This window comes from Gopherus evgoodei, unplaced genomic scaffold (genome assembly GCF_007399415.2).
Source record: "Gopherus evgoodei ecotype Sinaloan lineage unplaced genomic scaffold, rGopEvg1_v1.p scaffold_61_arrow_ctg1, whole genome shotgun sequence".
NCBI lineage: Eukaryota > Metazoa > Chordata > Testudines > Testudinidae > Gopherus > Gopherus evgoodei.
In genome coordinates this window covers 328,079-354,192 of record NW_022060082.1, presented here as the reverse complement: position 1 = coordinate 354,192, position 26,114 = coordinate 328,079, and the positions used below count along the sequence as shown (strand labels likewise).

The 26,114-nt window shown below is 58.4% G+C and overlaps 1 non-coding gene across 1 annotated transcript; it reads left to right on the top strand.

Annotated features, from left to right (window-relative positions):
• The first annotated feature begins 3,977 nt into the window (after positions 1–3,977).
• On the top strand, positions 3,978–4,170 carry LOC115643521. Its single transcript, XR_003998349.1, has one exon. It is a non-coding gene; the product is annotated as a U2 spliceosomal RNA (small nuclear RNA).
• The last annotated feature ends 21,944 nt before the right edge of the window (positions 4,171–26,114 follow it).

Sequence of the window (26,114 nt, the reverse complement as noted above, 5' to 3'; positions counted from 1 at the left end):
CATACAATCCGGGGTGGATGTAACCATGCAAATGACATCAGTCCAAAAGGCCTTTACAACAGATCACCAACAGATGGCAGGGTAGAGTTCATACTGACCCTGCTTAAACTAGATTGTGGCAAAGATTAAAAAACACTGAACGTTAAAACTCACCAAACGTGGGTCAATCCATCCTCATCGTCATATCTGCTTGTTATACTCCACACCCGAACGTAGCCCTCACGTGGACAACATACTCCTAACTCAGTGTCTGTACATTAACTTTTTACCCCCAGCCAGGGCTATTGCAGATTATGTATTCCTTACACCGCCCTATCTTAAACCGAACTTCGCACCCCCTCAGTAATCTGTACATTGTTCCCTGATCACCAGAAACTTCTATGCCTAAAAGCTGTACCGTACACTTTTTTTCTTTGAATGTCATCTTAATAAAATGTTGACATTTGTTCGAGGTCCCGGCTCCTGTTCCTTTGCAAGGCATGTGTGTTTGCTCCGGGTTTTAGTCTGCTAATACAGCGGGGGGGCCGATTGAGCCAGAGGGGCTTGCCTGCTGTAGACACGGATCCAAGTCTGAACTTCGTCCCCCACAAGCTGAAGGCTTAACTAAAAACAGTTTAAGAAGTGCTCCCATCTCCGGCACTCAGCTACCCAGCTCCCAGTGGGGTTGAAACCCCAAATAGATCCCTTTTACCTTGTCTAAGCTGTAAAATCCTGTGACCAGGGCAGCTGCCTAGCAGCCTGCGCATCTTCCTGCCAGCGTGGGAGCGCATAAGATACTAATCCAGATAGTGGTGGCTGGGTGGCAGTGGGCTGAAGAGCTAGTAGAGTAGCACAACAGGAGTGTCTTGGGCCCATAACTCAGAGGTCAATGGATCAAAAGCATCCTCTGCTAGGTGTGTGCTTGTTTCTTTTCCCTGTGGGCCTTCCAGCAAGGCAGTGACCAGCAGAGCACCAAGAGCCTAGGCCATGAGGCAAGAGGTGCCTGAGGCAAGGCCAGGAAGCTCCCCAGCACCTCTGGCTGCCTGGGCTGAAGGCAAGAGGCAGGCCTGGGTGTGGCGAAGGCCTCCTGTCCTGCAAGGAGGCCTCAGTCCTTCCTGGTCCCCTTTTCCTCCCCACACCAGCAGGCAGCTGCTGCGGGAGAACACGAGGGAGGCTCTTGGGACACCAGGCAGTGCTGTGTGTGTGGCTGTCAGGGGAAAGAGCCGAAGCTCCCGACTCAATCTACCATTGACTTGCGTGGCTCTGCGTGCCATCAGCCAGGGCAGTCCAGGCTGGGGACGTGACTCAGGCTTGGGCAGCATGGCTGCCCTTTCCTGATGAAGCATGAGGCAGGCCAAGAGCTTTGCAAGGCCTACAGGGAAGAGGGAGGGAGGTGTCTTTGAGCCAGCATGTTTCGTCCGCTTCTCCCTTGCCGCTTGGGCAGAGGCAGGAAGGGAGCAAAACGTTCCCAGCTGAAAGTTTTTATGCTCCGCCTTGAGGATTAAGCCTGAGCCTCCGGCACGGCTGCTGGGAGATGGGTTTCTGAATGGCATCCAGCCTGCTCTTCGGGCCACCAGCTGAAAGCACTGAGGCCAAGAGGCAGCAAAATTGGACCTTTGAGGCTCCCCACAGGCCTCAGGGAAGTAGTACAAGCTTATTGCTGTTCCTAGGTGGGCTCAAACCACCATCCTTTCAGTTAACAGCCAAACACACTGACCCATTGCACCACAGACAGGCAAGGCTGCATAGAGCATAAAAGTCAGGAATCAGCTCAGGGTCTGGTCTAGCACATGCATGCAGTGGTTGGACAAGTAACAGCAAGGAACTGGTGTGGAGTGAAAGTTCTGTGAGAAGGAATCGAAAAGAGCACTGGGGCTGCGGTACAGCACTTGCATATACTTTCTTTGGCCTGTTTTGCTGGAAGAGGTAGCAAGGCGGGATTGTTAGTCACAGGTCAGTGGGTGGGTTTATGCAAATTCTGGACTCTGGGACTCAGAGATCTGTGGATGGAAACCATTCTCTGCTACACGAGCGCTTGGGTTTGGCTACACTTGCAGCTGTACAGCCAGGCCTGGCACTTCCATTTTGGCAGCGTAGGCAATCGCTTAGGGAACCAGGATTATTAGGGGGGGCATTTTGCCAGAGGGGGTGGCAGGCGGCTCCGGTGGAGCTTCCGCAGGTGTTCCTGCAGACGGTCGGCTGCTCCCGCGGCTCCGGTGGACCTCCCGTAGGCACGACTGTGGCTGCTCCACCGGAGCCACAGACCCTCCGCAGGCACCACTGTGGCAGCTCCACTGGAGCCGCGGACCACCGGACCCTCCGTAGGCACGACTGAAGCAGGTCCACCGGAGCTGCGGAACCAGCGCACGGGGCAGTGAAATTGCCATGCGCCTAGGGCACTCAAACTCCTAGCACCGGTCCTGTGTACAGAGCTGAGAGTTAAAGCTGTCTTCATACAGCTGTGTAGGGAAAGTGCTGCAGTGTGGCCACATTGACAGCTACCAGTACTGCAGTGGGGCTGCATTTGCAGCCGTGTTAGGAGTGGTGCATTATGGGCAGCTATCCCAGCATTCAAGTGGTTGCAACATGCTTTTCAAAGGAGCGGGGTGGGGTGGAGTGTGACAGGGAGCGTGGGGGAGAGAGAGATAGTGGCTTTTTCCAGCCAACACTGTGTCAGCAGCTGCCTTGCAAATTCCAACCACTTCCCCCACCCCTCTCTCATTCACTCTTAAATGCAAACAGCCTTCAGCCCAGATAAGCAGCTGCTCCTACAGACTCCCCCCGTCTCCGCAGTGCTGTTTCTCTCCTCACGCAAACACTCGCTGTGGACATTCCCTGCTTGCCTCTGCTCGAGCAAACAATTGCTGTGTTTGTTTTTTAGATAAGTAGCTCCGGGAGCCCTGAGTTCACAACAAAACTAAGAGAGGCATCATACCAAAACAAAGGAAGTTCTTTAGTTAAAAGCATTATGGTAAAATTCCGGAGGTCAGTTACAGCGTAGTAAGATTAATCACTGTTTACACTGACACTCCAGCGCTGCAGCACCAGCGCTGTTCTTTTTATTCCTCTCGTCCACGTGGAGTACAACGAGCACTGTAGCCAGGGAGATACAGCGCTGTGTGTGCCTTGCCAGTGTGGACATGGAGTAAGTTGCAGCTCTGTAAAGCCACTACCAGCGCTGCAACTCTCCAGTGTAGCCAAGGTCCTTGTCTCTTTTCCCTCTGGGCCTTCAAATGATCAAAACTTTCTGACTTGGCGGCCCAGCTCTGTCTGTCATGCGCCTGGGCGGCAGCAGGACAGTCTCAGGAGAGCAGCTCCCACCCCCCACCCTATTTTTTGTGAGGCCATTGTCTCTTGTAGTGGAAAGAAAGTAGAATTGTGACTGGACTTTTGGTATTCCTGTTCAGGGAGTCAGTGTCTGTGAGGCAACCCTTACTGACAATGGCAGGGGACGAGTTCTCTCTTCTGCATTGATGCTGCAATTTTTTGTTGTGCCCTTTCTCTTCCCCCTTCAATGCAGACAGGCAGGCTTGGTGGCTTGGGGAGGTGGGTCAAGCCTGGTTTCTTTTGGCAGACACGTGGGTGAGAACTGGTGCTGTACAGTATCTCTCCTTAGTCATCTCTTGTCTAAACTGACCAGCCCTAATGTCTGTAGTTTCGTCTCATACTTTGGAAGCCTGCTATTTACCCCTTTCCATTGCAAAAACTGACTATTTAGTCCTTCTCTTCCTTTCCAAGCTGCTAATCAGTTACTGATCCATGAGAGGGCCCGAGCCATCTGGAGTAGCTCATGCCTGCCAGTGGCAACCTCAGGGCAGACTGTTAAGAAGCAGGGCACAATCCCCAAATTGGTTGTGTGTTCTAGACTTACATTTCACCAAGTGTCAGATTAGGGATGACGTCCCTTTTATGACTTTTTAAACCAAACTTGCTATTTTTGCATCATTTAAGCGTTCTGTGCAGAGGACTAGAAATGTTTTTATTAACCTGTATGTTAGATCATTTTAACATTGCCTGGAATCAAAATATTAAATTAGTTCTTATCACTTTAATAACTGATACTTCCTCTATCTCAGGACTAGCTATTAAACTGATTTTTGGACTAGAGAGATGGAATAGCAGCTTCCTCCATCCATTGCACACATCACCCTGTTATTGTGGCACTGAACCCCCAGGAGCGGTGGAATCTCCCTATGGGGAGAATATCATGGTTGAAGAGCAGCGAAGAAATTGGTGTTGTCTGTGTTCCCGTTTGGTTTGTACTAAGTATGGTTTTGAGTCGTTTGTGACTCTTTCATCAGTTATTAGTAACGTCTTATTATGAGGCCTCTGAAGGCTGCTCTTGCAGGTTTTACTTGTCGTTGTTTGTCAATCAAACAGCTGCTTTCTTAGGCCTGGTCTACACTACGCGTTTAAACCGAATTTAGCAGCATTAAATCACATTAACCCTGCACTCGTCCACACAATGAAGCCCTTTATAGTGATATAAAGGGCTCTTAATACCAATTTCTGTACTCCTCCCTGACGAGGGGAGTAGCGTTGAAATCGGTATTGCCATGTCAGATTAGGATTAGTGTGGCCGCAATTCGACGGTATTGGACTCTGGGCGGTATCCCACAGTGCACCCTTGTGACCTCTCTGGACAGCAATCTGAACTCGGATGCACTGGCCAGGTAGACAGGAAAACCCTGCGAACTTTTGAATTTCATTTCCTGTTTGCCCAGCGTGGAGCGCTGATCAGCACAGGTGACCATGCAGTCCCAGAATCCAAAAAGAGCTCCAGCATGGACTGTATGAGAGATACTGGATCTGATCTCTCTATGGGGAGGCAAATCTGTTCTATCAGAGCTCCATTACAGAAGATGAAATGACAAAGCATTTGAAAAAATCTCCAGGCTATGATACAAAGTCCATAGCCAGGACTCAGCATAGTGCTGCGTGACAAGCGTAAGGGAAAGCCAAAGAATCAAATGGACTCTCATGGAGGGAGAGAGGGGGGAACGAGAACTCCAGTGATCCCACAGTTCCAGCAGTCTTCGAAAACCATTTGCATTCTTGGCAGTGCTCCCAATGCCTGAAGGGTCAAACACATTTTCCCGGGTGTTTCAGGGGCCCCTGGAGCTAGGGTTAGCAGTCCAACGGGTAGGGCATCTGGAGGTAGGGTTAGGGCCCCACGGGGTGGGCACCTGGAGCTAGCGTTAGGGGCCCCACGGATAGGTCCTCTGGAGCTAGGGTTAGGGGCCCCACGGGAAGGGCCCTTGGAGCTAGGGTTAGGGTTCCCACGTGTAGGGCCCCTGGAGCTAGGGTTAGGACACCCAGGGATAGGGCCGCTGGAGCTGGGGCTAGGGTTCCCAGAGATGGGGTGCCTAGAGCTAGTGTTACGGTTTCCAGGGGTGGGGCCCCTGAAGCTAGGGTTAGCGGCCCCATAGCCAGGGCCCCTAGAGCTGGGGATTGGATCCCCAGGGATGGGGCCCCTGAAGCTAGGGTTAGGGGTCCCAGGGGTGGGGCCCCTGGAACTAGGGTTAGGGGCCCCACTGTAAGGGCCCCTGAAGCTAGGGTTCGGGGCCCCAGGGTTAGGGCCCATGCATTTAGGGTTTGGAGCTCCAGGGATGGGGCCCATAGAGCTAGGATTAAGGGTTCCAGGAGTGGTGCCCATGGAACTAGGGTTAGAGGTCCCGGGGTAGAGCCCCTGAATGTAGGGTTAGGAGCCCCAGGGGTAGGGCCCCTGGAGTTAAGGTTAGGGATCCCATGGGTAGGGCATCTGGAGGTATGATTAGGGGCCCCAGGGGTTGGGCCCTTGGAGCTAGCATAAGGGGCCCCAAGGGTAGGTCCCGTGGAGCTAGGTTTATGGGTCCAATGGGCATGGACCCAAGAGCTAAGGTTAGAGCTCCAACAGGTAGGGCCTCTGGAGATAGGGTTAGGGGCCCCACGGATAAGGTCCCTGGAGCTTGGGTTAGGGGCCCCGGGGATGGGGCCCCTGGAGCTAGGGTTAGTGTTCACATGGGTGGGGCCCCTGGAGCAAGGGTTAGGGGCCCCACTGGTACGGCCCCTGGAGCTAGGGTTAGGGGACCCAGGGGTATGCCCCCTGGAGCTAGGGTTAGGGGCCCAATTGGTAGGGTCCCTGGAGCTAGGATTAGAGACCTCACGGGTAGGGCCAGTGGAGCTAGGGTTATTGGCCCCAGTGGTGGGGCTCCTAGAGCTAGGGTTAGTGTTCCCATGGATGGGGCCCCTGTAGCTAGTTTTTGGGTTTTCCAGGGGTGGGGCCCCTGGATCTACTGGTCAAGGCCCCACGGGTGGGACCCCTGGAGCTTAAGTAATGGCCACATGGGCAGGGCCCCTGGAGCTAGGGTAAGGAGTCCTAGGTGTGGGGCCCCTGGAGCTTGGGTTAATCTCCCCATGGGTAGGGCCCCTGGAGCTAGAGTTAGTGGTACACAGGGTAGGGCTCCTGGATCTTTCATAAGAGGCCCAAGGGGTAGGGCCCCTGGAGCTAGGGTTAGGAGTCCTAAGGGTAGGAACCCGAAAGCTAGAGTAAGTGGTCACAGGGGTAAGGCCTCTGGAGCTAGTGTTAGGGGAACCACGGGGAGGGCCTCTGGAGCTAAGGAAAGGAGCCCCACGAGTAGGCCCCTAGAACTGGGTTAGGGAAACCAGGGATGGGGCCCCTGAAGCTAAGGTAAGGGTCCTAAGGGGTAGAGCCCCTGGAGCTTCCATTACGGGTCCCATGGGTAGGATCCCTGGAGCTAGGGTTAGGAGCCCCAAGGGTAGCTCCTCTGGAGCTAGGGATACGGGCCCTAGTGGTAGAGTCCCTGGAGATAGGGTTAGGGGTCTCATGGGTAGGGCCTCTGGAGCTAGGGTTACGGGCCCCAGGAGTAGACCCAGTGTAGCTGGGGTGCGAGGTTCGATAGGTAGAGGTTCTGGAGCCAGTGGCCCAATGGGTAGGGCCCCTGGAGCTATAGTTTGGGGCCCCAGGGGTAGGGCCCCTGGAGCTAGGGTGAGATTTTACAAGGGTAGGGCCCCTGGAGCTAGCGATAGAGGTCCCATGGGTAGGGCCCATGGAGCTAGGATTAGGGGCCCAATTGGTAGGGCCCCTGAAGCTAGGTTTCGGGGCCACAGGGATGGGGCTCCTGGAGCTAGGGTAAGGGGTCCCAGGGTTTGGACGCCTGGAGATAGGTTTAGGGGCCCCACGGGTAAGGACTCTGTAACTAGGGTTAGGGGCCCCATGGGGAGGGCCCCTGGAGCTAGAGTTAGAGGCCGCAGGGATGAGACCCCTGGAGCTAGGGTGAGGGGCCCACACGTATCACCTCTGGAGCTAGGGATAGGGGACGCAGGGGTAAGGCCTCTGGAACTAGAGTTAGTGGTCGTATGGGTAGGGCCTCTGGAGCTAGGGTTAGGGGCCCCACAGGTAGGGACTCTGGAGCTTGGGTTAGGGGCCCCAGGGATGGGGCTCATGGGGCTAGGGTTAGGGGTTCTAGGGGTGGGCCCCTGGAGCTAGGGTTAGGGGTCCTAGTGGTTGGGTGCCTGAAGCTATGGTTAGGAGCCCCAGGGATAGGGCCCCTGGACCTAGGGTTGAGGGTCCCACGTGTTGGGCCCCTGGAACTAGGGACAAGGGCCCCATGGGTAGGGCCCCTGGAACTTGGGTTAGTGGTTCCACAGGTAGAGCCCCTGGAGCCAGAGTTAGGGGCCCCACTGTTAAGGCCCTTGGAGATAGGATTTTGGGCTCCAGGGACTGGGCCCTTGAGCTAGGGTTAGGTGTCCCAGGAGTGGGGCCCCTGGAGCTAGGGTTTGGGGCTCCAGGGTTCGGGCCACTGGACCTAGGGTGAAGGGTCCCACTGGTTGGGCCCCTGGAGCTAGGGTTAGAGGCCCCAGGGTAGTGGCCCTGGAGCTAGCGATAGCGACCCCATGGGTAGTGCCCCTGGAACTTTGGTAAGTGGTCTCACAGTAGAGCCCCTGGAGCTAGGCTTAGGGGCCCCATGAGTAAGGCCCCTGGAGCTAGGGTGGAGGGGCCCCATGGGTAAGGCCATTGGAGATAGGATTTGGAGCCCCAGAGATTGGGCCTATGAGCTAGGGTTAGGGGTCCGAGCAGTGGTGTCCTGGAGCTAGGGTTAGGGTTCCCACGGGTAGGGGTCCTGGAGCTAGGATTAGGTGTCCTAGGGGTGGGGACTCTGGAGCTAGGGTTAGGAGCCCCATGGGTATGACCCCTGGAGCTAGAATTAGGGGACCCAGGGGTAGGCCCCCTGGACCAAGGGTAAAGGATCCCATGGGTATAGCCCCTGGATATAGGGTTAGGGGTCCCAGGGGTGGGACCTCTGGAGCTAGGGTTGGGTCCCCACGAGTATGGCCCCTGGAGCTAGGGTTAGGGGCCCCACGTGTAGGGTCCCTGGAGTCAGGGTTAGATTCCCCACGGGTAGGGTCCATGGAACTAGATTTAGTGGCCTGAGCGATGGGTCCCCTGCAGTTAGGGCTGGTGTCCTAGCGGTGGGGCCCCTGAATCTAGGGTTAGTGGCCCCACTGGTATGGCCCAAGGAGCTATGGTTAGGGGCCTCAGAAACTGGGCTCCTGTACCTAGGGTTAGGGGTCCCACGGTTAGATACCCTGGAGCTAGGGTTAGGGCCCCCACATGTAGGTCCCCTGGCGCTAGGGATATGGGCCCCATGGGTAGAGTACTTGGAGCTAGGGTTCAGGGCCTCAGGGATGGGGCCCTTGGAGTTAGTGTTTAAGGCCCCACAGGTAGGGCCCTGGAGCTAGGGTTAAGGTCTCCAGGGATGGGGCCCCTGGAGCTAGGCTTAGGGGTCCCAGGGGTGGGACCCCTGGAGCTAGACTTAGGGGCCCTAAGGGTATGGACCCTGGAGCTAGGGTAAGGTTCCCCAGGGTTAGGGATCCTGGAGCTAGTTTTAGGATTACCATGGGTAGGGCCACTTGAGCTAGGGTTAGGGGCCCCAAGGGTAGGTCACCTGGAGCTAGGGATAGGGTCCCCACGGGTAAACCCCTGGAGCTAGGGTTAAGGGTCCCACGACAACGGCCCCTGGAACTAGCGTTAGGGGCCCAGGGGTAAGGACCCTGCACCTAAGGGTTGGAGTCCCACAGTAAGGCCTCTGCAGCTGGGTTTAGGGGCCCCACAGTTAGTGCCCCTGGAACTAGGGTTAGGATTCCCAAGGGAAGAGCCTCTAGAGCTAGGTTTAGGGGCCCCACGGGTACAGCCCCTGGAGCTAGGGTTTGGGTCCCAGGTCTAGGGCCCCTGGAGCAAGGGTTAGGGGACTCACACGTAGGTCTCCTGGAGCTAGGGTTAGAGGCCCCAGGAATGGGGCTCCTGGAGATAGGGTTAGGGGTCCCATGGGAAGGGCCCCTGAGATAGGGTTAGGGGACCCATGGGTAGGGCCCCTGGAACTCAGGATACGATTCCCAGGAATGGTGCCCCTGGAGCTAGGGTTATAGGTCCCAGTGGTAGGGCCCCTGGAGCTAGAGTAAGGGGTCCCAGGGGTAAGGCCCCTGGAGCAAGGGTTAGGGGCCCCATGGGTAGGATTCCTGGAGATAGGCCTAAGGGCCCCAGAAATGGGGCCCTTGGAGCAAAGGTAAGGGACCTCACAGGTAGAGCCTCTGAAGCTTGCTTCAGGGGCCCTAGGGATGGGCTCCTGGAGCTAGGCTAAGGGGTCCCATGTGTGGAGCCCCTGGAGATAAGTTTAGGGACCCCATGGGTTAGGCGCCTGGAGATAGGGGTAGGGGCCCTGGAAAATGGGTTGGGGGGGCCACATGAAGGATCCCTGGAGCTAGGGTTATGGGCCCCATTTGTAGGGCGCCTGGAGCTAGGGTTTGGGTCCACAGGAACGGGGCTCCTGAAACTATGGTTAGGGGTCTCAGGGGTGGGGTCTCTGGAGTCAGGGTTAGGGGCTCCACGGGTAGGGCCCCTGGAGCCAGGGATAGGGGCCCCATGTGTGGGGACCCTGTAGCAAGGGTTTGGTTCCCAGGGGTAGGGCACTGGATCAAGGGTTAGAGGTCCCAGGTGAAGGGGCCCTGAAGCTAGGGTTAAGGGACCCATGGGTTGGACCCCTGGAGCTTGGGTTAGGTGCCCCAAGAATGTTGCTCCGGGAGCTAAGGTTAGGGGTCTCATGGGTAGGGCCCCTGGAGCTAGGGTTAGGCCCCCCACAGGTAGAGTAACTGGAGCTGTGTTTGGGAGCACAAGGATGGGGCCCCTGGAGCTAGGATTAGGGGTCCCAGGGGTGGGGATTTTGAGCTAGGGTTAAGGGCCCGAAGAGTGTGGCACCTGGAGCTAGGGTTAGGGGCCCCACGTGTAGGACCCCTGGCACCAGTGTAAGGGGTCGCAAGGGTAGGGCCCATGGTGTTAGGGTTAAGGTCCCCATGGGTAGGGCCATTGAAGCTAGGGTTAGGGGCCCTAGGGAGCGGGCTCCTGGTCCTAGGCCTAGGGGTCCCAGGGGTAGGGCCTCTGGAGGCAGGGTTAGGGGCCCCAGGAATGGGGCTCCTGGAGCTAGAGTTAGGGGCCCACGGGTAGAGTCCCTGGAGCTAGAGTTAGGAGCCCCATGGGTAGAGCCTCTGGAACTAGGGTTAGAGGCCCCAGGGATGGGGATCCTGAATCTAGGCTTAGGGGTAACAGGGGTGGAGTCCTTGGAGCGTGCGTTAGGGGCCCCACGGGTAGGGCCCCTAGAGCTAGGGTAAGGGACCACATATACGGGGCCCCTAGAGCTAGGGTTAGGGGCCCCACGGGTAGGTCCCCTGGAGCTAGGGATTGGGTCCCCAAGCATATGACCCCTGGATCTAGGGTTAGGGGCCCCAGGGGTGGGGCCCCTGGAGCTAGGGTTAGAGTACCCACGGGTAGGGCCCATGGAGTTAAGGTTAGGGGCCCCACGGGTAAGTCCCATGGACCTAGAGCTATGGGCCCCACAGTTAGGGCCTCTGGAGTTAGGATTAGGGGCCCCAAGGGTAAGGCCCCTGGAGCTAGGGTTAGAGGCCCCAGGGTGGGGCCCCTGTAGTTAGCGTTATCGGTCCCGGGGTGGGGCCCCTGGAGCTTGGGTCAGGGATGCCATGGGTATGGCCCCTGGAGCTAGGTTAAGGGGCCAAAGCGGTAGTACCCCTGAAACTATAGTTAGGGATCCCACTTGTATAGCCTCTGGAGCTAGGGTTAGGGGCTACATGGGCAGTGGCCCTGAAGCTAGGGTTGGGGGACAGACACGTAGGGCCCCTGGAGATAGGATAAGGGGCCCCACGGGTAGGGCCTCTGAAGCTAGAGTTAGGGGCCACAAGGGTATAGCCCCTGGAAATAGGGTTAGGGGTCCCACAGGACGGGCCCATGGAGCTAGGGATAGGGGTCACATGGGAAGGGCCCTTGGAGCTAGGGTTAAGAGTCCCACAGGTAGGGCCCCTGGAACTAGGGTTAGTGGCTCGACGAGTAGGGCCCCTGGAGCAAGGGGAAGGGGTCCTAAGAGTGGAGACCCTGGATCTAGAGTTTGGGTTCCCAGGGGTGGGGCATGTGTAGCTAGTGTTAGGGGCCCCAGGGGTAGGGACCCTGAATCTAGGGTTAAGAGTCCAACGGGTAGGCCCTCTGGAGGTAGGGTTAGGGTCACCATGGGTTGGGCCCCTGGAACTAGCATTAGGTGGTCCACTGGTAGGTCTCCTGGAGCTAGAGTTAGGTGTCCCATGGGCAGGGCCCCTGAAGCTATGTTTAGGGCTCTCACAGGTAGGGCCTCTGGAGCTAGGGTTGGGGCCACACGGATAGAGCCCATTAACCAAGGGTTAGGGGTCCCACGAGAAGGGCCCCTGGAGCTAGTGTTAGGGGCGCCACGGGTATGGCCCTTGGTGCTAAAATTAGGAACCCCTGGGATCGGGCCCCTGGAGCTAGAGTTAAGGGGCCCAGAGGTGGGGCCCGTGGAGCTTTGTTTATGGCCCCAGGGGTAGTCCCCCTGCAGCTAGGGTTAGAGTCCACACTGGTAGTGTCCCTGGAGCCAGGCTTAGAGGAACCACGGGCAGGGCCCTTGAAGCTAGGGTTAGGGGCCCAACGGGCAGGGCTCCTGGTGCTATGGTTAGAGGCCTTATGGGTATGGCCCCTGGAGCTAGGGTTTGGGGCCCCATGGGTGGTTCCCTAGGAGCTAGGGTTAGGGTTCCCAGTTGTGGGGCCACTGGAGCTAATGTTAGGGTTTCCAGGGGTGGGCCCCTTTTGCTAGGGTTAGGGGCCCCATGCGTATTGCCCCTGGAGCTAGTGTTAGGAGCTGCAGGGATGGGGCCCCTGAAGCTAAGATTAATGGTCCAGGGGAAGGACACCTGCATCTAGGGATACATGCTTCAGGAGTAAGGCACCTGGACCTAGGGTTAGGGTCCTCATGGTTAGGGCCCCTGGAACTAGGGTTAGGGGTCCCACAGGTAGAGACTCTGGAGATACGTTTAGTGGCCACATAGATAGGGCCCCTGGAGCTAGGGTTAAAGGCCTTATGGGTGGGGCCCCTGGAGCTAGGTTCAGGGGCCGCAGGGATGGGGCCTCTGGAGCTAGGATTATGTGTCCCGGGGTGGGGCCCCTGGAGCTATGTTTACAGGCCCCACGGCTATGTCCCCAGGAGCTAGGGTTAGGTCCTCCAGAGGTAGGGCCCCTGGAGCCAGGGTTAGGGGTCCCACTGGTAGATCCCCTAGAGGTAGGGTTAGGGCCCCCACGAGAAGGGCCCCTGGAGCTAGGGTTAGGGGTTCCAGAGGTGGGGCCCCTGGAGTTAGGGTCAGGGGATCCATGGGTATGACCCCTGGAGCTAGGGTTAGGGGCAGCAGTTGTAGGGGTCCTGGAGCTAGTGTAAGAGGTGCCAGTGGTAGGGCCTCTGAACTAGGGTTAGGGGCCCCATGGGTAGGGCCCCTGGAGCTCGATTAAGGGTCCCCATGTGTAGGTCTCCTGTAGCTAGGGTTAGGGGCCCCAGGGATGGGGCCCTTTGAGCTAGTTTTAGGGGCCTCATGGGTATGGCTCCTGCAGCTAGGGTTAGGGCTCCCAGTGGTAGGACCCCTGGAGCTAGGGTTAGGGGTCCCACGTGAAGGGCCTCTGGAGCTAGCATTATTGGCCCGATGGATAGTGCCCCTGCAACTAAGGATAGTGTCCCCAGGTTGAAGGGCCCCTGCATCTAGGGATAGGGGCCCTACAGGTAGGTCCCCTGGAGTTAGGGTTAGGGGCCGCAAGGTTAGTGCCCCCAGGACTAGGGTTAGATGTCCCAGGGGTAGGGCCCCTGGAGCTAGCCTTAGGGGCCCCAGGGATAGTGCCCCTGGAGCTAGGGTTAGGGGGCCCACGTGTAGGGCCCCTAGAGACAGGGTAAGGAGCCCCAAGGGAAGGGTCCCTGAAGCTAGGGGTAGGGGCCCCACGGGTATAGCCCCTGGAGCTAGCCCTAGGGGCCACAATGGTAGTGCCCTTGGAGCCAGGGTTAGGGGCCCCAACTGTATTGCCCCTGGAGCCAGTGTTTGGGGTTACAGAGGTGGGGCCCCTGGAGTTAGGGTTAGGGGATCCATGGGTATGGCCCTTGGAGCTAGGGTTAGGGGCAGCAGTCGTAGGGGTCCTGGAGCTAGGGTTAAGGGTTCCAGTGGTAGGGCCTCTGGAACTAGGTTTAGAGGCCCCATAGGTAGGGTCTCTGGAGCTCGATTTAGGGTCCCCACTCATAGGTCTCCTGTAGCTAGGGTTGGAGGCCCCAGGGATGGGGCCCTTTGAGCTAGTTTTAGGGGCCTCATGGGTATGGCCCCTGCAGCTAGGGTTAGGGCCCCCAGTGGTAGGACCCCTGGAACTAGGGTTACGAGTCCCAAGTGAAGGTCCTCTGGAGCTAGTGTTAGTGGCCCGATGGATAGGGCCCCTGCAACTAAGGATAGTGGCCCCAGGTTGAAGGGCCCCTGCACCTAGGGATAGGGGCCCTATAGGTAAGGCCCATGGAGTTAGGGTTAGGGGCCCTAAGTGTAGAGCCTCTGGAGCTAGGGTAACGGGCCCCACGTGTAAAATGCCTGGAGCTAGGTTTAGGGGCCCCACGGGTAGGGCCCCTGGAGCTAGGGTTAGTGGCCCCAGGTATGGGGCACATGGAGCTAGGGTTAGGGGTTCCATGGATGGGGCCCCTGGATCTAGGATTATGTGCCCCACGGGTATGTCCCCTGGAGCTAGCCTTAGGGGCCCCAGGGGGAGTGCCCCTGGAACTAGGGTTAGGGTCCCCACAAGTATAGCCCCTGGAGCTAGCTTTAGGGGCCCTAGGGGTAGCGCCCCTGGAGCTAGGGTTAGGGGCCCCACCGGAAGGGTCCCTGGAGCTAAGGTTAGGGGCCCCAGGGGTAGCTCCCCTAGAGCTAGGGATAGGTTCCCCATGGGTAGGAACCCTGAATTTAGGGTTAGCGGTCTCACGGGTAGAGCCCCTGGAGCTAGGGTGAGGGGCTCCACGGGCAAGGACCCTGTAGCTAGGGTTACGGGTGCCAGAGCTGGGGCCCCTGGAACTAGGTTTAGAAGACCCATGGGTATGGACTCTGGAGTTAGGGTTAGGGTCCCCAGGGGTAGAGCCCCTGGAGCTTATGTTAGGGGTCCCACGTGTAGGGCCCCTGGAGCTAGGGTGATGGGCCCCATGGGTAGGGATCCTGCAGCTAGGGTTAGGGGCCCCACGAGTTGGGCCCCTGGAGCTAGGATTAGTGGCACCAGGTATGGAGTCCCTGGAGCTAGGTTTATGGGTCCCAGAGATGGGACTTCTAGAGCTAGAGTTAGGGTCCCAAATGGTATGGCCCCTGAAACTAGGGCTAGAGACCCCAGGTGTACCGTCCCAGGAAGTTGGGTTAGGAGTCCCATGATTAGGACCTTTGGAGCTAGAGTTACGGGACCCACGTTTAAAACCCTTGGAGCCAGGGTTAGAGGGCTCCACTGTTAGGGCCCGTGGAGCTAGGGTTAGGGGCACCACATGTATGGCCCTTAGAACTAGGGTTAGGGGTACCAGGGGTGGGAGCTCTGCAGTTAGGGTAAGGTGTCCCATGGGTGCGGCCCCTTGAGTTACAGTTGGGAGGCCCAGGGTTAGGACCCATGGAGCTAGGGTTATCTGTCTCATGGGTAGGGTGTCTGGAGCTAGAGTTATGTGCCCCACGAGAAGGCACCCTGGAGCTATGGTTATGGGCCCCATGGGTAAAGCCACTGTTGCTAGGGTTAAGGGCCCTAGGGATAGGGCCCCTGGAGCTAGGGTTAAGATTCCCAGTGGTGGTGCCCCTGGAGTTAAGTTTAGGGGACCCATGGGTATGGCACCTGGAGCTACGGTTAGGGGCCCCAGGGAAAGGGCCCCTGGACCTCGGAATACAGACCCCACGGGTAAGGCCCCTGGATCTAGGGTTAGGGTCTCCACGGTTAGGGCCCCTGGAACTAGGGTTAGAGGTCCCACAGGTTATGCCCCTGGAGATATGGTTAGGGGCCTCATTGTTTGGGTCCCTGAAGCTAGGGTTAGTGGCCCCAAAGATGGGGCCCCTGGAGCTAGAGTAAGGGGTCCCAGGGGTGGGGCCCCTGGAGAAAGGGTTAGAGGCCCTACAGGTTGGGCCTCTGGAGCTAGGGTAAGGGGCCAAACGGGAAGGGCCCCTGGAGTAAAGGTTAGGGGCCCCACGTGTAGAGCCCCTGGAGATAGTGTTAGAGGCCCAAGGGATGGAGCCCTTGCTGCTAGGGTTAGGGGTCCCGGGGTGAAGCCCCTGGAGCTAGGGTTAGGGGCTGCATGGTTAGTGCCTCTTGAGGTAGGGTTAAGTTCGACAGGGATGGGACCACTGGTACTAGGGTTATGGGTCCCACGGGTAGGGCCCCTGGAGCTAGGGTTAGGGCCCCAGGGGTAGGGCCCCTTGACCTAGCATTAGGGGTATCATGGTTAGGGTCCCTGGAGCTAGGGTTAGGGTCCCCATGGATGGGACCCCTGGAGCTAGGGTTAGGATTCCCAATGTTGGGATCCCTGGAGCTAGAGTTAGGGTCTCCACGGATATGGCCCCTTTAGCTATCATTATGGGCACCATCTGCAGGGCCCCTGGAGCCAGGCTAAGGGGTCCAATGGGTAGGGCTCCTGGAGCTAGGGTTAGGGGCCCAAGGGATGGGGCCCCTGGTATTAGAGTTAGGGGCCCTAGGGAATTGTCCTCTGGAAATAGGGTTAGGGGCCCCAGTTTTAGGGACCCTGGAGCAAGTGTTAGGGACCCTACGGTTAGGGCAAGTGGAGCAAGGGTTAGGGGCCCCATCAGTAGGGCCCCTTGAGCTAGTTTTAGGGGCCCAAGGGATGGGGGCCCTGGAGCTACGATTATGGGTCCCAGTGGTGGGGTACCTGGAGCTAGGTTTAGGGGCCCCATGGGTATGCACCCTGGAGCTAGTGTTAGGTGCCCCAGCGGTAGGACTCCTGGAACTAAGGTTAGAGGTTGCATGGCTAGGGCCTCTGAAGCTAGGGTTAGAATCCCAATGAGCTAGGGATAGAGTCCTTGAAGGTAGGACCCCCAGAGCTAGGTTTAGCTCCTAGATTAGAGTTAGGGACCCCACGGTTATGGCCCCTGGAACTAGGATTAGGGGCCTGAGTGGTAGGGTCCCTGGAGCTAGGGTTAGGGGAATCATGAGTAAGGACTCTGGAGCTAGGGTTAGGGGACCCACGGATAGGGGCCCTGTAGCTAGGGTTAAGTGACCCACGGGTAGGTCCCTGGAGATAGGTTTATAGGCCAAAGGGATAGGCCCCCTGGAGCCAGAGTTAGGGTTCCCAGTGGTAGGGCACCTGGGGATAGGGTTAGGTGCCCCAGGGGTAGGTCCCCTGGAGCTAGGGATAGGGGTCCCACGGGAAGGTCTTCCGGGGCTAGGGTTAGGGATCCCACTCGTAAGACCTCTGGAGCTAGGGTTAGGGGTTCCATGGATGGGGCCCCTGGAGCTAGGGTTAGGGGTCCCAGTTGAAGGGCTCCTGGAGCTAAGGTTAGGGGACCCACGGGTAGGGCCTCAGGAGTTAGGGTTAGGGGCCTCATGTGTAGGGCCCCTGGATCTAGGTATAAGTTCTCCACGGGTAGGGCCCCTGGAGCTAGGGTTAGGGGCCCAACGGGTAGGGCCTTTGTTGATAGGGTTAGGGGCTCCCGAAGTGGAGCCCCTGCAGTTATGGTTAGGTGCCCCATGGGAATGACCCCTGGAGCTAGGGTTAGGGGCCCCAGCGGTAGGGTTTTGGTTCCCATCGGTTGGGGCTCTGGAGCTAGTTTTAGTGGCCCCTGGAGCTAGAGATAGGGTCCACAAGGGTAGAACCCCTGGAGCTAGGATTAGGGTCCCCACGACTAGGGACCTTGGAGCTATGGTTAGGGGCCCCAGAGACAGGCCCCTCCACACAGGGATAGGGGCCCACACCTAACACCCCTGAAGCTAGTGTAAGAGGCCCCACGGGGAGAACCCCTGCAGCTAGTGTTTGGAACCAAGGTGTAAGGCCCCTGGAGCTAGGGTTAGAGGCCCCAGGAATGGGGTCCCTGGAGCTAGGGTTAGGGGTCCCACTGGTAGAGCCCCTGTAGATATGGTTAGAGTCCTCACGCGTAGGGTTAGGGTTAGGGTTAGGGTTAGGGGCACCACGGGTAGGGCCCTTCAGCTAGGGTTTTGGTCCCAGGGCTAGAGTCCCTGGAGTAAGGGTTAGGGGACCCAAGTTTAGGGCCCCTAGAGCTAGGGTTAGGGGCCCCAAAGGGATGGGGCCACTGGAGTTAGAGTAAGGGGCCCCAGAGGGGGGAACCTGGAGCTAGCATAAGAGGTCCCAGGGGTGGACCCCCTGGATATAGGGTAAGAGGGCTTAGGGGTTCGGCCTCTAGAGCTTGAGTTAGGGGCATTAGGGGTAGGGCCCCTGGAGCTACGATTTGGTTCCCATGGGTAGGGCCCCTTGAACTAGGGTTAGGGGACCCACGGGTAGAGCCCCAGGAGCTAGGTTTAGAGGTCCAAGGGTTGGGGCCCCTTGATTTAGGGTTAGGGGTCCCAGGGGCGGGGCCCTTGGACCTTGGGTTAGGATCCCCACCGGTAGGGCCCCTGGAGCTTGGATTACTGTCCCCAGTGGAGGGTCCCCTGAAGCTAGGGTTAGGGTTCCCAGGGGTGGGGCTACTAACCCAAGTTGTCCAACCCTGGAGCTAGGGTAAAGGAGCTCACAGGTAGGGCACCTGGTGCTGGGGTTAGGGGCCGCACGGGTAGGGTCCCTGGATCTAGGCTTAGGAGACCAAGCGGTAGGGCCTCTGTAGCAAGGGTTAGGGGTCAGAGGGGTGGGGCCCCTGAAGCTAGTGTTAGGGTTTCCAGGGGTGGGAACCCTGGAGCTAGGGTAAAGGGCGCCACGGATAGGGCACCTGGAGCTTGGGATTGGGACCCCATGGGCAGGGTCCCTTGTGCTAGGGTTAGGGGTTCCACGAGTAGGGCCTCTGGAGCTAGGGATAGGGGAGCCATGGGTAGGGACCCTGGAGCTTTGATTATGGGCCCCACGGGTAGGGCACCTGGAACTGGGTTATGGGCCACAGATATGGGGCCCCTGGAGCTAGGGTAAGTGATCCCACGAGAAGGGCCACTGGAGCTAGGGTTACGGGTTCCAGGGTAGCTCCCCTGGAGCTAGGGAAAGGGGCCCGACGGGAAGGGGAACTGGAACTAGGTTTAGGTTTCCCACGGGTAGAGCCCCTGGAGCTAAGGTTAAGGGCCCCATGGGTAGGGAACCTACAGCTGGGGCTAGGGGCCCCAGGGATAGGCTCCCGGAGATAGGGTAGGGGGTCCCAGGGAAGGACCCTTGGAGTTAGGGTTAGGGGACTCACGGGAAGGGCCCTTGAAGCTAGGGTTAAGGGCCCCAGGGGTAGAGTCCCTGCAGCTAGGGTATGGGTCCCCACGGGTAAGGTCCCTGGAGCTAGCATTAGGAGACCAAGAGGTCGGCCTCCTGGAGCTTGGGTTAGGGGCCCCAGGGGCAGGGCCACCGGAGCTAGGGGTAGGGATCCCATGGGTATGGCCTCTGGAGGTAGGATTAGGGACCCCATTTGTTGGGCCCCTGGAGCTAGCTTTAGGGGCCCCAAGGTTAGGTTCCCTGGAGCAAGCATTAGTTGTCCAACAGGCAGGGCCCCTGGAGCTAGGGTTAAGGCTCCCACAGGTAAGGCCTCTGGAGATATTGTTAGGGGTCATATGGATAGGGCTCCTGGAGCTAGGTTTAGGGGCCCCAGGGGATGGGACCATGGAACTAAGGTTAGTCCCCCCACGCGTAGGACCCCTGGAGCTAAGGTTAGGGAATCCACGAAATGGACCCCTGGAGGTAGGATTAGGGGCCCAAGGGGTGTGGCCCCTAGAGCTAGGTTTAGGGTCACCAGGGGCAGGGCCATTGGAGCTAGTGTTAAGGTTTCCAGGGGTGTTGCCCTTGGAGCTAGGGTTAAGGACCCCTCGGGCAGGGCCCTTGGAGCTAGGGTTAGAGGCCCCATAGGTAGTGCCCCTGAAGCTATTGTTAGGGGCCCCAGGGATAGCACCCCTGGAGCTAGGGTTGGAGTCCCAGGGGTGGGGCGTCTCAAGGTAGGGTAAGGGTTCCCAGCAGTGGGGATCCTGGAGACAGGGTTAGCGTTCCCACAGTTGGGGCCTCTGGAGCTAGGGTTGGGGATCCCAGGAGTAGGGGCCCAGAAGCTAGGGTTAGGGGTCACAGGGGTCGGGCCCTTAGAGCTAGAGTTAGGGGCTCCATGGTTAGGGCCCCTGGACTTAGAAGTAGGGATCCTAGGGGTTGGACCCCTGGAGCAAGGGTTAGGGGTCTGAGGGGTAGGGCCCTTGGAACAAAGGTGAGGGGTCCCACAGGTAGGGCCCATGGAGCTAGGGTTAGGGACCTCATGGGTATGGCCCCTGTAGCTATAGTAAGGGTTCCCAGAGGTAGAGTCCTTGGAGCTGGGGTTAGAGGACGCACGGGTAGGGAACCTGGAGCTGAAAATAGGAGCCCCAGGGGTAGGGTCCATGGAGCTGTGGTTAGGAGCCCCACGGGTAAGGTCTCTTTAGCTAGGTTTAGGGGCCCCAGGGGAAGGACCCTTGGAGCTAGGGTTAGTGGCACAAAAGTTATGGCCCCTGGAGCTAGGGTTAAGAGCCCTACGGGTAGTGACCCTGGAGCTAGAGTTAGGGGCACCAGGGTTAGGGCCCCTAGAGCTAGGGTTAGTGGCCCCATGGTTAGGGCCCCTGAAGCTAGGGTTAAGAGCCCCATGGGTAGGGCACCTGGAGAAAGGGTTAGGGGTCGCATGAGTAGGGACCCTATTCCTAGGGTTAGAGGTCCCACAGGTAGAGCCCATGAAGCTTGAGTTAGGGGCCCAAGAGGTAGGGCCTCTAGATCTAGGGATAGGGATCCCAGCAGTAGGGACCCTGAAGCTAGGGTTAGAGGGCCCGAGGCTAAGGCTTCTGGAGCTAGGGTTAGAGGTCCAAGGGTTGGGACCCTTGGAGATATGGCTAAGGGCCCCACGGGTAGGGTTCCTTGAGCTGTGGCTAGGGTCCCCAGGGGAAGGGCCCCTGGAACTAGGGTTAGAGGCCCCATTGGTAGGGCTCCTAGAGCTAGGATTGGGGCCCCTGGAGGTAGGGTTAGTGGTCCCACGGGAAGGGCTCCTGGGTCTAGGGTTAGGGTCCCCACAGGTATGGCCACTGGAGCTAGCGTTAGGGGGCCCATGGGTAGGGACCCTGCAGCTAGGGTTAGGGGACCCACAGGTAGGGCCCTTGGAGCTAGGGTTAGGAGCACCACTGGTAGGGCCCCTGGAGCTAAGGTTAGGGGACCCATTTGTAGGCCCCTGGAGGTAGGGTTAGGGGCCCTTGGCATGGGGCCCCTGGAGCTAGGGTAAGGGGTCACATGATTAGGGCCTCTGGATCTAGGGTTAGGTGACCTACTCGTAGGGCCCCTGGAACTAGGATTAGAGGTCGCATGGGCTGGGCTCCTGAAGCTAGGGTTAGGGGCCCCACGGGTAGGTCACCTGGAACTAGGGTTACGGGTCCCATGGGTTGGGCCCCTGGAGCTAGAGTTAATGGACTCAGTGGTAGGGCCCCTTGAGCTATGGTTAGGGGACCCAGGGATAGGGTCCCTTGAGCTCTGGTTCGGGGCCCCACTTGTAGGGCCCCTGGAGCCAGGGTTAGAGGCCTGAAGTGTAGGGCCCCTGGAGTTAAGGTTAGGTGCCCCAGGGATGGAACCCCTAGAGCTAGGGTTATGGGTCCTAGGGGAAGGTCCCCTGAAGCAAAGGTTAGGGGTCTACGGGAAGGGCCCCAGGAGCTGGGGATAGGGGTCCCTTGGGTAGGGACCCTCAAGCTAGGGTTAGGGTTCCCAGGAGTGGGGCTCCTGGAGCTAGGGTTATGGGTCCCAGGAGTAGAGCCTCTGGAGATAGGTTTAGGGGCCCAACGTATACAAACCCTGGAACTAGTGTTAGAGGCCCCAGGGATGGGACCCGTGGAGCTTGGGTTAGGCGTCCCAGGGGTCTGGTCCCTGGAGCTAGGGTTAGGGAACGAACGGCCAGGGTCCTTTGAGCTAGGGTTAAGGGCCCCAGGGATGGAGCACCATGAGTTAGATATAAGAGTCCCAAGGGTGGGGCCCGTGGAGCTAGGGTTAGGGGTCCCAGGGGTAGGGCCCCTGGAAATATTTTTAGGGGTCCAAGACATACTGTCCCTATAGCTAGGGTTAGGGGCCCCACTTGAAGGAACCTTGTAGCTAGGGTTAGGGGTCCCAGAGGTAGGGCCCCTGGAGCAAGATGTATAGGCCCCACATGTCGGGCCCCTGGAGCTAGGGTTAGGGGCCCCACGAATAGGGCCCCTGGAGCTAGGATTAGGGGCCCCAGGGATGGGGGCCCTGGAACTAGAGTTAGGGGCCCCACGGGTTGGGTCCCTGGAGCTAAGTTTAGGGGCCACAGGGTAGGGCCTCTGAAGCAAGAGTTAGGTACCCCACGGGTAGAGCCCTTGTAGCTATCTATTGAGGCAGCAGGGATGGGGCTCTGGAACTATGGGTAGGGATCCCATGGGTACGACTCCTTGAGTGATTGTTAGGGGCCCCGTGGGTAGGGCCTCTGAACGTAGAGTTAGGGCCCCATGGGTAGGTACCCTGGTTCTACGGTTAAGAGTCTAAGGGGTAGGGGCCGTAGAGCTAGGTTTAGGTTCCCCAAGTGTAGGGCCCATGGAGCCAGGGTTAGTGGCCCCATGGGTAAGGCCCCTGGAGCTAGGGTTAGGGGCTGCAGGGATGGAGTCGCTGGAGCTAGAGATAGGGGTCCCAGGGGTGGGGTCCCTTGAGCTAGGGTTAGGGGCCCCAGAGGTGGGGCACCTGGAGCTAGGGTTAAGGGTCCCACGGGTAGGGCCCATGGAGCTAGGGTAACAGGCTCACGGGTAGGGGCCCTAGATCTAGGGGTAATGGCCCCACGGGTAGAGCCCCTGGAGCTAGGGTTTTGGGAACCAGGGGAAGCACCCCTGGGCCTAGGGTTAGGGGTCCACAGGAAGTGCCCCTGGATCTAGGTTTAGGGGCCCCACAGGTAGGACCCCTGGAGCTAAGGTTAGGGGACCCCGGGGAAGGTCCCCTAGAGCTAGGGTTAGGGGTCCTAGGGAAAGGCCCCTGGAGCTAGGGATAAGGGCCCCTTGGGTAGAGTCCTGGAGCTAGGGTTAGGATACCCATGGGTAAGGCCTCTGAAGCTATAGTCAAGATCCCAAGGGGTACGGCCCCTGGAGCTAGGGTTAGGGGTCCCAGTGGTAGGTCCCCTGGAGCTAGGGATTGGTGCCCCACTCAGAGGGCCCCTTGAACTAGGGTAGGGTCCCAGTAGTGTGGCTCCAGGAGCTAGAGTTAGGTGTCCCAGGGGTAGGGCCCTTGGAGCTAGGGTTAGGGGCCTGATGTGTAGGTCCCCTGGAGCTAGGGATTGATGCCCCAGGGACGTGGCCCTGGAGCTAGGGTTGGGGGTCCACGGGAAGGGCCCCTGGAGGTAGGATTAGGGTCCCACGGGTAAGGTCTCTGATGCTATAGTTAAGGAACCAAGGGGTAGTTCCCCTGGTGCTAGTGAAAGATTTCCCAGGTGTAGAGCCCCTGGAGATATGGTTAGAGGTCCAAGGCGTAGTGCCCCTGTAGCTAGGGTTAGAGTCCCCACTTGTAGGGACCTTGTAGTGAGGTTTAAGGATCCCAGAGGTAGGCCCCCTGGAGCAAGGGTTATAGGCCCCAAATGTCGGGCCCCTGGAGCTAGGGTTAGGGGCCCCACGAATAGGGCACCTGGATCCAGGGTTAGAGGCCCAATGGTTAGGGCCTCTGTAGCTAGGGTTAGGGGGCCCCGGATGGGGCCCCTGGAGCTAGAGTTAGGGGACTCAAGGGTTGGGTCCCTGGAGCTAGGTTTAGGGGCCGCAGGGGTAGGGACCCTGGGGCTAGGGATTGGGGGCCCCAGGGGTACGGCCCATGGAGCTAGGGTTAAGGGTCTCAGGGGTAGGGCCTCTGGAGCTAGAGTTAGGTGCCCCACGGGTAGAGTTTGGGATTGAGGCCCCAGGGATAGGGCCCTGGAACTATGGGTAGGGGTTCCAAAGGTAGGGCCTCTTGAACTATTGTTAGGAGCCCCACGGGTAGGGCCCCTGGAGCTAGGGTTATGGCAGCAAGGGTAGGGACCCTGGTTCTAGGATTTGGGGTCTAAGGGGTAGCGCCCCTAGAGCTAGATTTAGGTTCCCCAAGTGTAGGGCCCATGCAGCCAGGGTTAGTGACCCCACTGGAATGGCCCCTGGAGCTAGGGTTAGGAGTCCCAGGGTGGGACTCCTATAGCTAGGGTTAGGGGCCCCACTGGTTTGGCCCCTGGAATTATGGTTAGTGGTCCCACGGGTAGAGGTCCTTGAGCTAGGGTTAGAGGACTTACAAGTAGGGCCCCTGGAGCTTTGGTTAGGGGTTCCAGGGGTAAGGCCCCTTGATCTAGGTATAGGGGCCCCATGCGTAGGGTCCCTGGAGCCAGGGTTAGTGGCCCCATGGGTAGGACCCCTGGAGCTATGGTTAGGGGCCTCAGGGATGGGGTCCCTGGAGCTAAGGTTAGGAGTCCCAGGGGTGGGGCCCAATGAGCTAGGGAGAGGGGCCCCAGAGGTGGGCACCTGGAGCTAGGGTTAGTTGTCCCACAGGTAGGGCCTCTGGAGCTAGTGTTAGGGGCCCCACGAATAGGGCACCTGAGCTAGGGTTACGAGCCCCACAGGTTTGGGCCCTGGATCTAGGTTTAATGGCCCCACGGGTATGGCCCCTGGAGCTAGGGTAAGGGGCCCTATGGTTAGGGACCCTGGTGCTAGAGTTAGGGGTCCCCAGGTTAGGGCTGGTTTAGCTAGTGTTAGGGGCCACATGTGAAGGGCCCCTGGAGCCAAGATTAGAGGCCAGAAGGGTAGGGCCCATGGAGCTAGGGTTAGGGGCCCCAGGGATGGGGTCCCTAGAGCTAAGGTTAGGGTTCCCAGGGGTGGGGCCCCTTGAGTTAGGGTTAGGTGTCCCACGGGTGGAGCCCCTGGAGGCAGATTTAGGGGCCCCACGTGTAGGGCCCCTTGACCTAGGGTAAAAAGCCCCAAGGATGTGGCCCCTGGAGTTAGGGTCAAGGGTCCCAGGGGTGGGGCCCCTTGACCTAGGTTTAGGGGGCCAAAGGGCTGGCCCCCTGGAGCTAGGTTTAGGGGGCCAAAGAGTTGGCCCCCTGGAGCTATGTTAAGAGGCCTCAGGGGTAGGGCCCCTGGATCTATAGTAATGGCTCCCACGGGTAGGGGCCCTGGAATTAGGGTTACCGGCCCCACGGGTAGGGTCCCTTGAACTAGGGTTAGGAGCCCCACAGGCAGGGCCCCTGGAGCTTGAGTTAGGGGCCCCAGGAATGGGGACCCTTGAACTAAGGTTAGATTTCCCAGGGGTGGGGCCCCTGGAGCAAGGTTAAGGGGCCGCACTGGAATTTAATCTGGAGCAAAGGTTGGGGATCCCACGGGTAAGGTCTCTGGAGCTAGGGTTAGGGGTCCTACGGGTAGGGCCCCTTAAGCAAGGGTTACGAGCCCCATGGGTAAGGGCCCTGCATCTAGGGTTAATGGCCTCAGGGGTAGGTCCCCTGGAGCTAGGTTTAGGGGCACCGGGGAAGGACCCCTGGAGCTAGGGTCAGAGATCCTCGGGAAGGGCCCTGGAGCTAGGGTTATGGACCCCAGGGGAAGGGCCTCTGGAGCTAGTGTTAGGGGTCCCACGGGTAAGGCCTCTGGAGCTATAGTGAAGATCCCAAGGGTTACGGCCCCTGGAGCTAGGTTTGGAGTAGGTCCCCTAGAGCTTGGGATTAGGGTCCCAGGACCCTGGAGCTAAGGTTAGTTTTCCCAGGAGTGGGGCCTCTGGAACTAGGGTTAGGGTGTGATGGAGTAGGGGCTGTCTGTGTGGGGGATGGGAGAGCTGGGGGTGTCTTTAGGTGAGGGACAGGATCTTTAAGCCTGTAACCTGAGCCAGGTTGAGGGGAGAGGGTTAGCACCTGGGCCCGGGAAGCTGGAAAAAGGAATCGAGTGGCTGGAGGAGGGGCAGTTCAGTTTCGATTTTGGGCTGGGTGATGGGAATTCAGGGGATCTTATCTTGGGATCCAAGCACCCTGAACCCCGAGAAGGACTCTATGGAGGGGTCCTGGTTGTGCCTCCAAGCTCTGTTGTAACCTGTATTCCTGTTGTCCAATAAACCTTTTGTTTTACTGGCTGGCTGAGAGTCACTGTGTGTCCCAGGAAGAGAGGTGCAGGGCCGGACTCCCCCACAATCCGTGACATAGGGGTCCCAGGTATAGGGCTTCTGGAGCTAGGGTTAGGGGCCTCAAGGGTAGGGACCCCAGGGATTGGGGCCCCAGGGATGAGGCCCTGGAGCTAGGGTTAGGGGTCCCAGAGGTGGGGCCACTGTAACTAGGGTTAGGGGCTGTCATAAACAGATAGAAGGAGTTAATAGAACAAAAGTACATTATATCTCTTGTTTTATTTCTAGTTCTTTTTGGTGTTTTTTCATGTCTCGCTTGTGGTCTGTGTCTTTGATTTGTTTCTCTGCTCCCAGTTTTGCCCGTTCCTGTTTCAGGGTGTCCTTGATAGTCATGGTTTCTGCTTTCTTGTGTTGGGGCGCCCTCTGGTGTTTACTGTCTGAAATGCTGCTTTTCTGTTGCCTTCTTCGGGTTGCTTAGCAACAATCTTTTTTTTTTAAACTCCTTCTACCTAACTATTCCCAACAGAGTTAGAAAGAAAAAAACATTCATTTGCAAATGTGTTTTGCTGGTGTATGGTG